This window comes from Adiantum capillus-veneris, chromosome 17 (assembly GCF_014529385.1).
Source record: "Adiantum capillus-veneris isolate H3 chromosome 17, ASM1452938v2, whole genome shotgun sequence".
Classification (NCBI taxonomy): Eukaryota; Viridiplantae; Streptophyta; class Polypodiopsida; order Polypodiales; family Pteridaceae; genus Adiantum; species Adiantum capillus-veneris.
In genome coordinates, this window is record NC_140947.1 from 107,274,417 (window position 1) to 107,284,308 (window position 9,892).

Here is a 9,892-nt window from a genome sequence, read left to right on the forward strand (position 1 = left end):
AATAGTGGAGTCCTATGGGGCTTGCCTATGGCTTAACCACTATTGAGCTATTAGAAGCTTGACAAGAGCCGGTGCTGTTTTGATGTTGAACGACCCTCTCTTCTATTCCTTGCAATTAATGATATTTGAGCCAGGGGTACAGTAGCTTGAGTGCTTTTTCTAAAGGGGTAAAGAGGAGTAGCAACTAGGGCTTGAAGTGCCGAAGTACACCTAAAAAGTTTACACCTAAAAGTTGTTAGAATGGTTGACAATAGTAAAGAGAGTGAAATTAATGTTGATAACTTTGATTTTGCTAATGAGCAAGCTACTAATGTTGCCCCGATGCTTGTTAACTATCTTGCTTCTAGGCTTCAAGAAGCCATGGGCAATCCATCTCTCCAAAGTGAAGTGCAACGGCAGCTCCGTGCTCATGGGATTCTCCAAGCTCACCACCATGACGAGAGAACACCTAGGAAGCCTCCTTGTGAGACTTCCAAAAGAGGTCTCTCTCTGATTCGGGAAGAAGAAGAGAATCCATACGAAGGTCTCAAGAATTTACTTCTTGATGATGCATCTCCTTCCCAAAGGAGAACTCAAGAGCCTCCACCGAAGGAACGAGAAAGAAGTGAGTCTCTCACCACCTCGACGGAGATGGCTCCACAAAGATGGCGGGCTAAACGGTCTCCATCACCACCAAAGCGAAGAAGACCATCGTACCCTTCTCCACACCATAATTCAAAGAGGGATGATAAAAAGCAAGAGAAGAAAAATGCAAGAAAGAGGACACCCTCTTCTCCATCTTCTTCATCCTCTTCCTCTTATGAAAGTGATGGTGAAGACGACGAAGATCAAGACAAGAAAAAGGCGAGAAATTGTTCATCCTCTTCTCCACCTTCCTCAAATTCTTCACCTTCTGAAGAAAGTGATGGTACAACCTTTAAACCGTCAAAAAGAAGATGCCATAGGAAATCCAATGCCGCGTGGAAAAGGTTTTCCAAGCTCAAGAAGTTCAAAGAGGGAGGGAAGAGCATCTCTTTCCTTACCTATGATGGCACCTTTGGTGCTACGGACAAAGTCTTGGCCTTTATCCAACAATTTGATGCGGCGTTCGGAGATGAGGGCTTCATGGAGTCCTCTAAGCTACACCATGTAGCTATGAACTTTCAAAAGTCCACCAGGCAATGGTGGTCTAGTCTACGAGCCAACGGTGAAGCTCCACGAATATGGAACGCTTTAAGAGCTTCCATTATGAAGCAGTTTTTGACCACCGATGCCGAAGACAAAGTACTCACCGAATGGCGAAGCTTAAAGCTCTCTCCCTATGAATCCATCCACAAATATGTAGACAAGTTTTGGGACCTACAACTCAAAGCCACTGTCTGCAAAAAGTTTGATTTTGGAGAGCAAAAGAAATAATTTTGTGCGGGCTTAACCAAAGAAATGGCGGAGTATGGCAACTCCCAAAGGCCATGTACCATATCGGCGGTAATACACCATACTATGGTGGCCTCTCGAATCAATTTCCAAACAGGGGCTAAAAGAAATAATAGCCCACGGAAAACAAGGGTTCCAATGAGCCTAAGGGGAAGGACAATGTCCAAAAGTCTCCTAAGGGCAACTCCAACAAAGCTAAAGAGAAGGGAGTTTACAAAGGTAAAAACAAACTCTCTCCTGAAGAGCTTGAGCGTTATCGCAAGGATAACTAGTGTTTCAAGTGCGGCGAACAAGGGCATGCGTACCGCGCTTGTACCCAAAAGAACAACTGCCAAGATTCTCCTAGAGATAACTTGGTTGAAATCCAAGAGGAGGAGACTCACCAAACTCACCACAAAGGATCTCCTTTATGCCATGCTTGGGGAAAGGTAAGAGAACATGATGCTTTTATTCTCTTTGACCCTGGTTCTACTCACAATTTTATATCTATAGAGTTGGCCACCAAGCTAGGCATACAAGCCTACAAGATGGGAGATGTCCTACCCGTAGATAGTTATTTCAAGGGGGAAGAAGTTTCAGTCACTCCCTTAATCAGGAAATTGAGTCTTCATGTCCAAAGCTATGTGGACAAAGAGGAATTCTTTATCTCTCCTCTCAAGTATGAGGATGTAATCCTAGGGGCACCATGGTTTCACCACCTGGCTGCTGCCAATGTTAAATTCGTTGAAAGGAGAATCTCCTTTAAGTTCAAGGAAAAAGACATGTATATAGATGCTAAGGAAATGGGTAACACTATCCCCATTGTACATACACGAGCTTTCAATAAGTCAATAAAGAGCTCTATTTCCGTGTACATGATTTTTGTTAAAGATTCTCGAAACGAACCTAATGCTTTAGCAAAAGAAAATAAAAGCAACCAAAAGGAATCAGAGTTATCCAGTTTTCTCAAGGGGTTTCAAGATGCCTTTATTGACGACATCCCTTGTGAGATACCTCCTAAACGAGGTAATGATAACCATGCAATTGAACTTCTTCCAGGAAGTTCACCACCTAACAAACCTCCTTATAGAGTTTTTCAAGCTCAACAAGAGGAGATTATACGGCAAGTGCATGAGTTAGTTAAGAAGGGCATGGTTATGCCTAGCTCATCTCCATTTTGCTCACCTGTGCTATTAGTGCAAAAGAAAGACGGCACATATAGTATGTGTGTCGACTATAGAGCACTAAATAGGATCACTATCAAGAATAGGTTTCCCGTTCCACGGGTAGAAGACCTATTTGATAAGCTACAAGGATCAACCTACTTTAGTAGGATTGACCTAAAAAGTGGCTGTCATCAAATAAGGATAGTTGATCAAGACATTGTAAAGACCGCATTTTGCACGACATTTGGTGTTTATGGATACATTGTCATGCCTTTTGACTTGACCAATGTACTAGCCACATTCAACCGCTTGATGGAGAAGCTGTTTAGGCCTCATTAAACCTTCACTAGAGTGTTCTTTGATGATATTATCATCTACTCTAATTCATTAGACTAACACAAGGAACACCTCCAGGTAATATTTCAAGTTTTAAGAGAGAATAAACTTTATGTTAATCGAAAGAAAAGTGAAATTTTCTTGCAAGAGATTCAGTATTTAGGTCACATTATCTCTCAAGATGGAATCCAAATGGATCCATCAAAGCTAGAGGTAATAAAAGGATGGCCTAAACCAAAGAATCTTCATGAACTAAGAAGCTTTATAGGTATGTGTGCATACTATAGACTCTTCATAGAAAAGTTCTCAAAAATTGCGGGACCATTACATGACCTAACAAAGAAAAGTTTTAGGTATACATGGTCTACTAAGGAGAACAATGCTTTGAAAAGCTTATCTCTCAACCTGTGCTTACACTACCGGATCTCTCAAAACCATTTGAGGTCCAATGTGATGCTTGTGGTGATTACCATAGGCTATGAAAGTCGAAGGCTCGTCCCTGTTGAGCAAGCTCTAGGCATATATGAAAAGGAATTCCTTGCAGTTCTACATGCCTTAGACTCATGGAAGCACTATTTATTGGGGACTCCTTTCATTCTACGAACGGATCACCAAAGTCTTAAGTACTTCATGACGCAGACAAAGCTCTTCGACAAACAAATGAGGTGAGCAAATTTCCTTTTGCAATTTCATTTTCATATTGCTCACATTGTGAGGGAGTGAATTAGGGTTTCCCCTTATCAAAATAGTGTGTGGGATTCAATTTAGAAGCTCACATTGCTGTCAGCCCTTGCATTAGGGAAGAAACAAGAACCATTTACTTTACAAGATGGTTATCTTCTCTATGGCAATAGACTATGCGTTACTAACTCACTACATGAGAAAGTAATGTATGAATCTCATGGTCCTCCTTATGCCCGGCATAGAGGAATTCAGTCTACCTTAAAGGGAATTGAAACATATTTCTATTGGCCTACCATGAAACTAAACATACAAGAGTATGTTTCTAAATGTGTGGTATGCCAAAAGACAAAATTTGATAGAGGGAATCAACCTGGGTTGCTTCAACCCTTTCCAATACCTAATTCACCATGGAAGAGCATATACATGGATTTTATCTTTGGATTGCCTAAGTCTATCCATGGGAATATGGACAATAGTAGATAGGTTCCGTAAACAAGCTCATTTTATACCTGTCAAAAAGACTATCAAAGCCCATCAAATGGCAACCCTCTTCATTTCACAAATTTTCAAGTACCATGGCTTGCCAATGTCCATAGTGTCAGATAGAGATCCTAGAATGACCAGTAATTTCTGGAAGGATCTCTTTGAGAATTTAGGGACAAGGCTAAACTTCTCTTTGGCCTATCATCCACAAACGAATGGCCAAAGTGAAGTAGCTAACCTAACAATTATTGATCTACTAAAAGCCTATGTAACGGAAGTAGATCAAAGATCCCAATGGGAGAACTTGTACTTACCCTTAGTGGAGTATGCTTACAATAACACTGTACATACTTCCACGGGAAAAGAACCTTTCGAGGTAATTGAGGGAAGATAAAAAAGTCCCTTGCTGCTTAAGGTACATGGGAAGATCTTCGCTACAGATGAGTATAGCCGAGACCTACAAGAATATTTTCAAAAGATTAAGGATGCTATCTCCATCTCACAACAAAGGCAAAAGGCTGTTGACAAGCACATAAGAGACCAAGCCTTTAAAGAAAATGATTGGGTCTTATTAAAATTTCCGAAGGCTTGATAAGTTAAGGAACATGACGGGCAAGAATCCTATGGACACCAAAAGTACTATGCTAAACTAGCAAAAAGGTACTATGGTCCCTTCCAGATTCTTAGGCCAATCAATGAGATGGCCTATCAACTCAAGTTGCCCAATCATTGGCTCATACACAATGCTTTCCATGTGAGCCTATTAAAGCCTTACAAAGGAGAGCCACCCCAAGAACCAAGTACTGAAGACCCACCGAAGATCGAGGACCAAGAAGAGGTGCTACTGTCCGAGTCCATTCTTCGACATGAAGACAAGGTACCAAGAGGCGGTAAGACTATCTGACGATATCTTATTAAGTTTAAAAGTTATCCTTTTGAAGATGTTAGATGGATGCAAGGCATACAATTAAAGGATAACCTAAACCTTGTCAATGCTTACAATGCTTCCCAAGAGTAAGAAAATGTACAAAATGTTAAAAATGAACAAATTTTTTGTCTTATAAGACTCTCTTTTTCTCTATTGTGCACAAAAATGAAGTAGTATGCATGCTTAGATCAAGTTTGCGGAGACGACGTCTCCCAAACACCAAGTAGGGCTTGTCACTCTACTATAGAAGATTGATAGGACTACTGTGCAGACATGCTTGCGGTAGCCTCAGGCTCTCAAGCGCCAAATGGACTAGTCATCCATGGTGGAATGATGTCGTAGGGTAACATAGGGATCCTCTACCTGCTAAGAAAAGGACTAATGAATATGCTTTATCTTCTCTACCCCATAGTCGAGGACGACTATGATTTCAAGAGAGAGGTAATGTCATAATAATCAATATCTAATTGTCCTTAATGATTTTCTCATGTTAAACTGATCATTTAATCTGGGGAAGTGTGAGGGGAGAAAAAGCTAGAATATTGGTTAAGCTAGCAGACCTGCCACAGTAGGGATCCAAAGGAGGGGAAATAGGGATCCAAAGAGGGGGCCATCTGTAAAAGAGCCATGTGCAATAATGGGCTTAAAAGACCCTAAGGTTCAGCCCATTAAGACTTCCAAAATGCTAAGGTTCCAAAATTCAAAGGTTGTGTCCAAAGGTCAAACTTTGGGAAAATTGAATGCTTTGTGTGTGCCCCAAAACTCTTTAGCAATCCCTACATAGGAGGGGGCAAGCCTTGCTTGTAGGGATGAGAGAGAAAGTCACACACACACACACACACAAGCTCCCTTTACACAAAGGGAATGAGGGACACATGTCTGCTCCCTAGCCCAGATGCCCACAAGGTGTACCCAATTCCTATTGGATGGCCTTGGAGGTGGACCAATGAGAATTAGGCTAGAGTAAATCTAGTTTAATTAATTTAAAAACACTTAATAAAAGAACCAATGAGAATTAAGCCCTCTAGAATACTATTGGACAGTCTCGCAAGGGGTCTAATGAGCATTCAACAGCCCAATGGCTTGCGTGATTCCTATTGGCCAGGAGGCAAAGGGGTCCAATGAGAGTGTAGTTGAATTATTAAATTACCTAAAGCTCTCACAAAAGGGTAAAGGGGGACACATGTCAGAAGGCTATCACTTATGCTGCTTAATTGTCATTGGCTAGCCCTAGGGAGGTCCAATGAGAGGATAGCATGAGCAAATAGCAAGAGGGGTCGACCACGAGAGAGAGGGGGCTGATTTTTGCAAGGGATTATCACACATACACTCACACAATCTCATGCGTGAAGTAAAGAAGACACTCTCTCCTTCTCAAGCTTTAATGGAAAGGTTATCACCTACTCCAAGCTTGTGAGAAGGGAGCCTACACCAACAACTCTTGGCTTTGTGATGAAAATCCAACCAAGAGCCAATCTTCAATGCATGCTCATCTCCTCTACCATGCTAATTACTAAGCTAAGCTATGATAATATGGGTGATTATGTGAGGATATGCACATCTTTCTCGTAAGAATACTCCTTCTTCCTCTCAATCTACTCTCATACCCCGCTAGCTCTCACCATCTTTGAAGGTGTGTGAGGTCTTGGGTCTGAGACCGGAGATAATTAATGTTGTGTTTGATAAGTGTTTTGATTAGTGCATGAAGCTTTCATCTTCATTGCACTATCTAGTCTTGAAGGAACACAAAGAATTGTATTGTACAATGTCTCTCTTGATGGGAGAAACCATAATACAAAGCCTTTTGGAGGGGGGACCGGCTCCATGAAAATCCGGTCCTCAACTGTTGTCAATAGCTTAATTTCTCTCTCTTTTGAAAGTATTGTTGATGCTATCTAACTAGGTGGTATGCTTTTTGGTGCTCTCTCCACCCAAGCACTCTTGTAATGCTCATTAGGAATCTATTCTAATGAAATGCCCACTGTGTTCATGGTAATTTCCGCTAGACCCAAGTTTTTAGGCCATTAAATGTTATAGGAACCTTCTCACCTCCGTGATATTCACGCATAATTCCTTCATCCTTTGTATTGCATCCACGTTAGTTGGACAAGGTCGGCGGCCAAGAGGATTACAAAGATGTCCCACTATCAATATCTCTTCAACCCCAAATGCTGGCTTTTGCCCAGATAATGTAAGGTTCATTTCTTCTAGCTTCTGCAAACTCATCTACAGTTGGCCATGTACCCATATTCCTGATTGTGACTTTGTTGACATGCTACATGTCTTGAATGAAGCGTAGAGCTCCAATTTTCTTTGGTACTATGAACCATCTTCTTGAATAGGGGGAACATGAAGGTTCCAATATCCACATCTTTATCTTTTCATTGAGAGTAAATCTATAAGCTTTGGCAAGAGTGATTTTGGCACTGGAATTGGTCGTAGATTCCAAGGCACATGAGATACAGTGAATATTACCATTGGTTTGACTATAGATGGATCCACACACCCTATCTCATGCGGCTCAAATGAAAAATATTTTCCATGTTTGGAGAGTGTCTGTTCAAAGCATTTTATTTCAATCTCTGTCAAGGAGTCATTGCCTCCAACTTTTAACATCTTCAATGACTCTTGCGTAAAGTTGTGTCCAATTCTTTTTGGATCTCGGAGACCAGGTTGCAAAGAAGCCTTATCCATCGTTTCCTTGCAACTTGTAGGCAAAGGCAATGCCACTGGTTTCACCTTCTTTGCTATAGTTTTTTACTTTGTCTCCACTCGCACTTCTACATCTTTTTGCACATTGAAGAACTCCTCATCTTTGAAAGACTCAATGATTCTATACATGTCCATAGAAGCTGGTTGGAAACTAGAACTTGTTATAGCATTGAGATCACCCATAATATCTACAAAACAAACCTCCTCAAAAACACCTGAAATATACTCGTCTTCATCTAGCAAATTATGGTTTTGGTATTTTCTCTGTACATTATTTACATATTGTTTTTGTCCTTTCTTTAAATATCCAATCTTTGTGAAAGATACTGATCCATCCTTTGCTACTAGGGCACATGTAGAAAAAAATTCATCTCCCTTCGGATCAGGCGAGAACCTTTTTCTTTCTATACCACTGCACTCCCGCTTCACAAATGGTACTCGACCAAAACCCCTCATCTCCCTTTGATCTCGAAACTCCTTGCTTGGTTTTGGTAGAGAATGGTCCCTTAAGTTGTCATGATTTTGCTCATGGTCAACGCAAATTGTCAAGAATTGAACAGATCGTTTTCCATCTTTGCTTTTGTCCCTGGCATAGGCAGATCCATCATCCATCACTTTTGTCTCCATTTGCACTACGGTGATGTATGGTTGTCCAAGGATTAGAGGATAGCTTGACATCTCTTGAGCAAAGAAATTTTGCTCACCTTTCACATCCCCTATGGTTACATTAACATTTGGACAAGCACCATAGAGATCCCCGGATGAGTTGTTTGTAGCCCTAATCATCCACCCATGGTCGGTATCAATTGGCCACTTTCCCTTCATATAGAGACTCTTGGACATGAGGTTAATCTCCGAACCATGGTCTATCAAGGCCACATAAGGCTCCTCAGGATCTCCCACCTTAACCAAGTTTTCTGTTGTAGTCCTTGCCCACTGGTTTCTAGAATAGTGGCTCTTATGAGTGGCTTTGTCTTCATCTTCATATTCAAATTTAACATGCCTATTTCTGCCGCCCGAAGATTGGTAGCAGCTTACAAAATTCTCATCTTCATCTGTTTGTTGTACTTGTATCACATGTGTCTTTGAAGCACTCTCTTCAACCTCTGATTGGAGCTCCGTTAAAGCTTGTCACTTCCTTCTTATGATATCAATGATTTCCTTGTGAAACTCTCTTTTTGCAATGCCAAGGACTTCTCCCAATGTAAACTCCACCCTGCTATTTATGATCCTTTCCTCTAAAACTTTCTTTTAATCTGTGGAAGCTTCAATATCTGATTGTAGCTTGTATGATGGGCTTTTTCTCTTGCTCGTTTCTTTATCTTGCTGAACTCCTTTGGTGCAGCATCTCTCATTGGTACTTCTTGTGATGGAGGCTCCCTTGACATGGGCTATTGAGAGGGACTCTGGTCCTTTCTCCCTCCACCTCTAGTAGCCCTCTTTGAGGGTCCTTCATCCCCATTTTCTCTCCTGTATTTTTCTTCAACAAGTGCCTTGTTTCCTCAAGACTTTGCAATGTAGGCATGCACTGACAAGGCATCTACAGGTTCATTCCACCCAGTCTCAAGACGGATACGATCTCCTACTTCATGTAAGACTTATTTAGTCAACTCTCCCTTCATAGCTAACTCCATCGCAGATGGCCAGACATCTTCACCATCCTCACTCACGTCTTCAATAGATTTTGACCCTTTGAGCATGACTTGACGAGCCTCTAAGCCAAATGCTGCTGCTTTAACCATTGAGATAGCATGACTGGTTTCCATGTCCTAAACTAGATTTTTCATCCCTCCTTTGCCAAAGTTGGTTGCCAAGGGCTTCCATGTTTCACTAAGATGTATGTTCCCTTCTTTGAAGAAGACATGGTCTTTACCCAAGGCATCTTTGAAGCTTTCATAGTCCCTTCTTGGATGGTCTGGGCTATCAAACCAGATGCACCTATTTACAAATCCCTCTCTGTTCTGAGGTCTTTGACTTGATGATTGTCTAGATGTTTGCCCCTTTTGTTCAAGCCTTGCTAGCTTTAATTTCAGCTCGCGTATGCCCTTCACAAGTTCTTCAAGCATAGACCCATCATCCTTAGAAGCTACAATAGCAGGTTTTGGCTTCTTCTCAGTAATAACAAGAGCTGGAGCATTATTATTCACCACAATCTTGTCTCTTTTGCGTTGTCTTTTTGCCAACAGGGAGA

General features: G+C 41.3%; 1 pseudogene; it reads left to right on the forward strand.

The window, feature by feature from the left end:
- The first annotated feature begins 240 nt into the window (after positions 1-240).
- Positions 241-9,133, forward strand: LOC147437845 (uncharacterized; annotated as a pseudogene).
- The last annotated feature ends 759 nt before the right edge of the window (positions 9,134-9,892 follow it).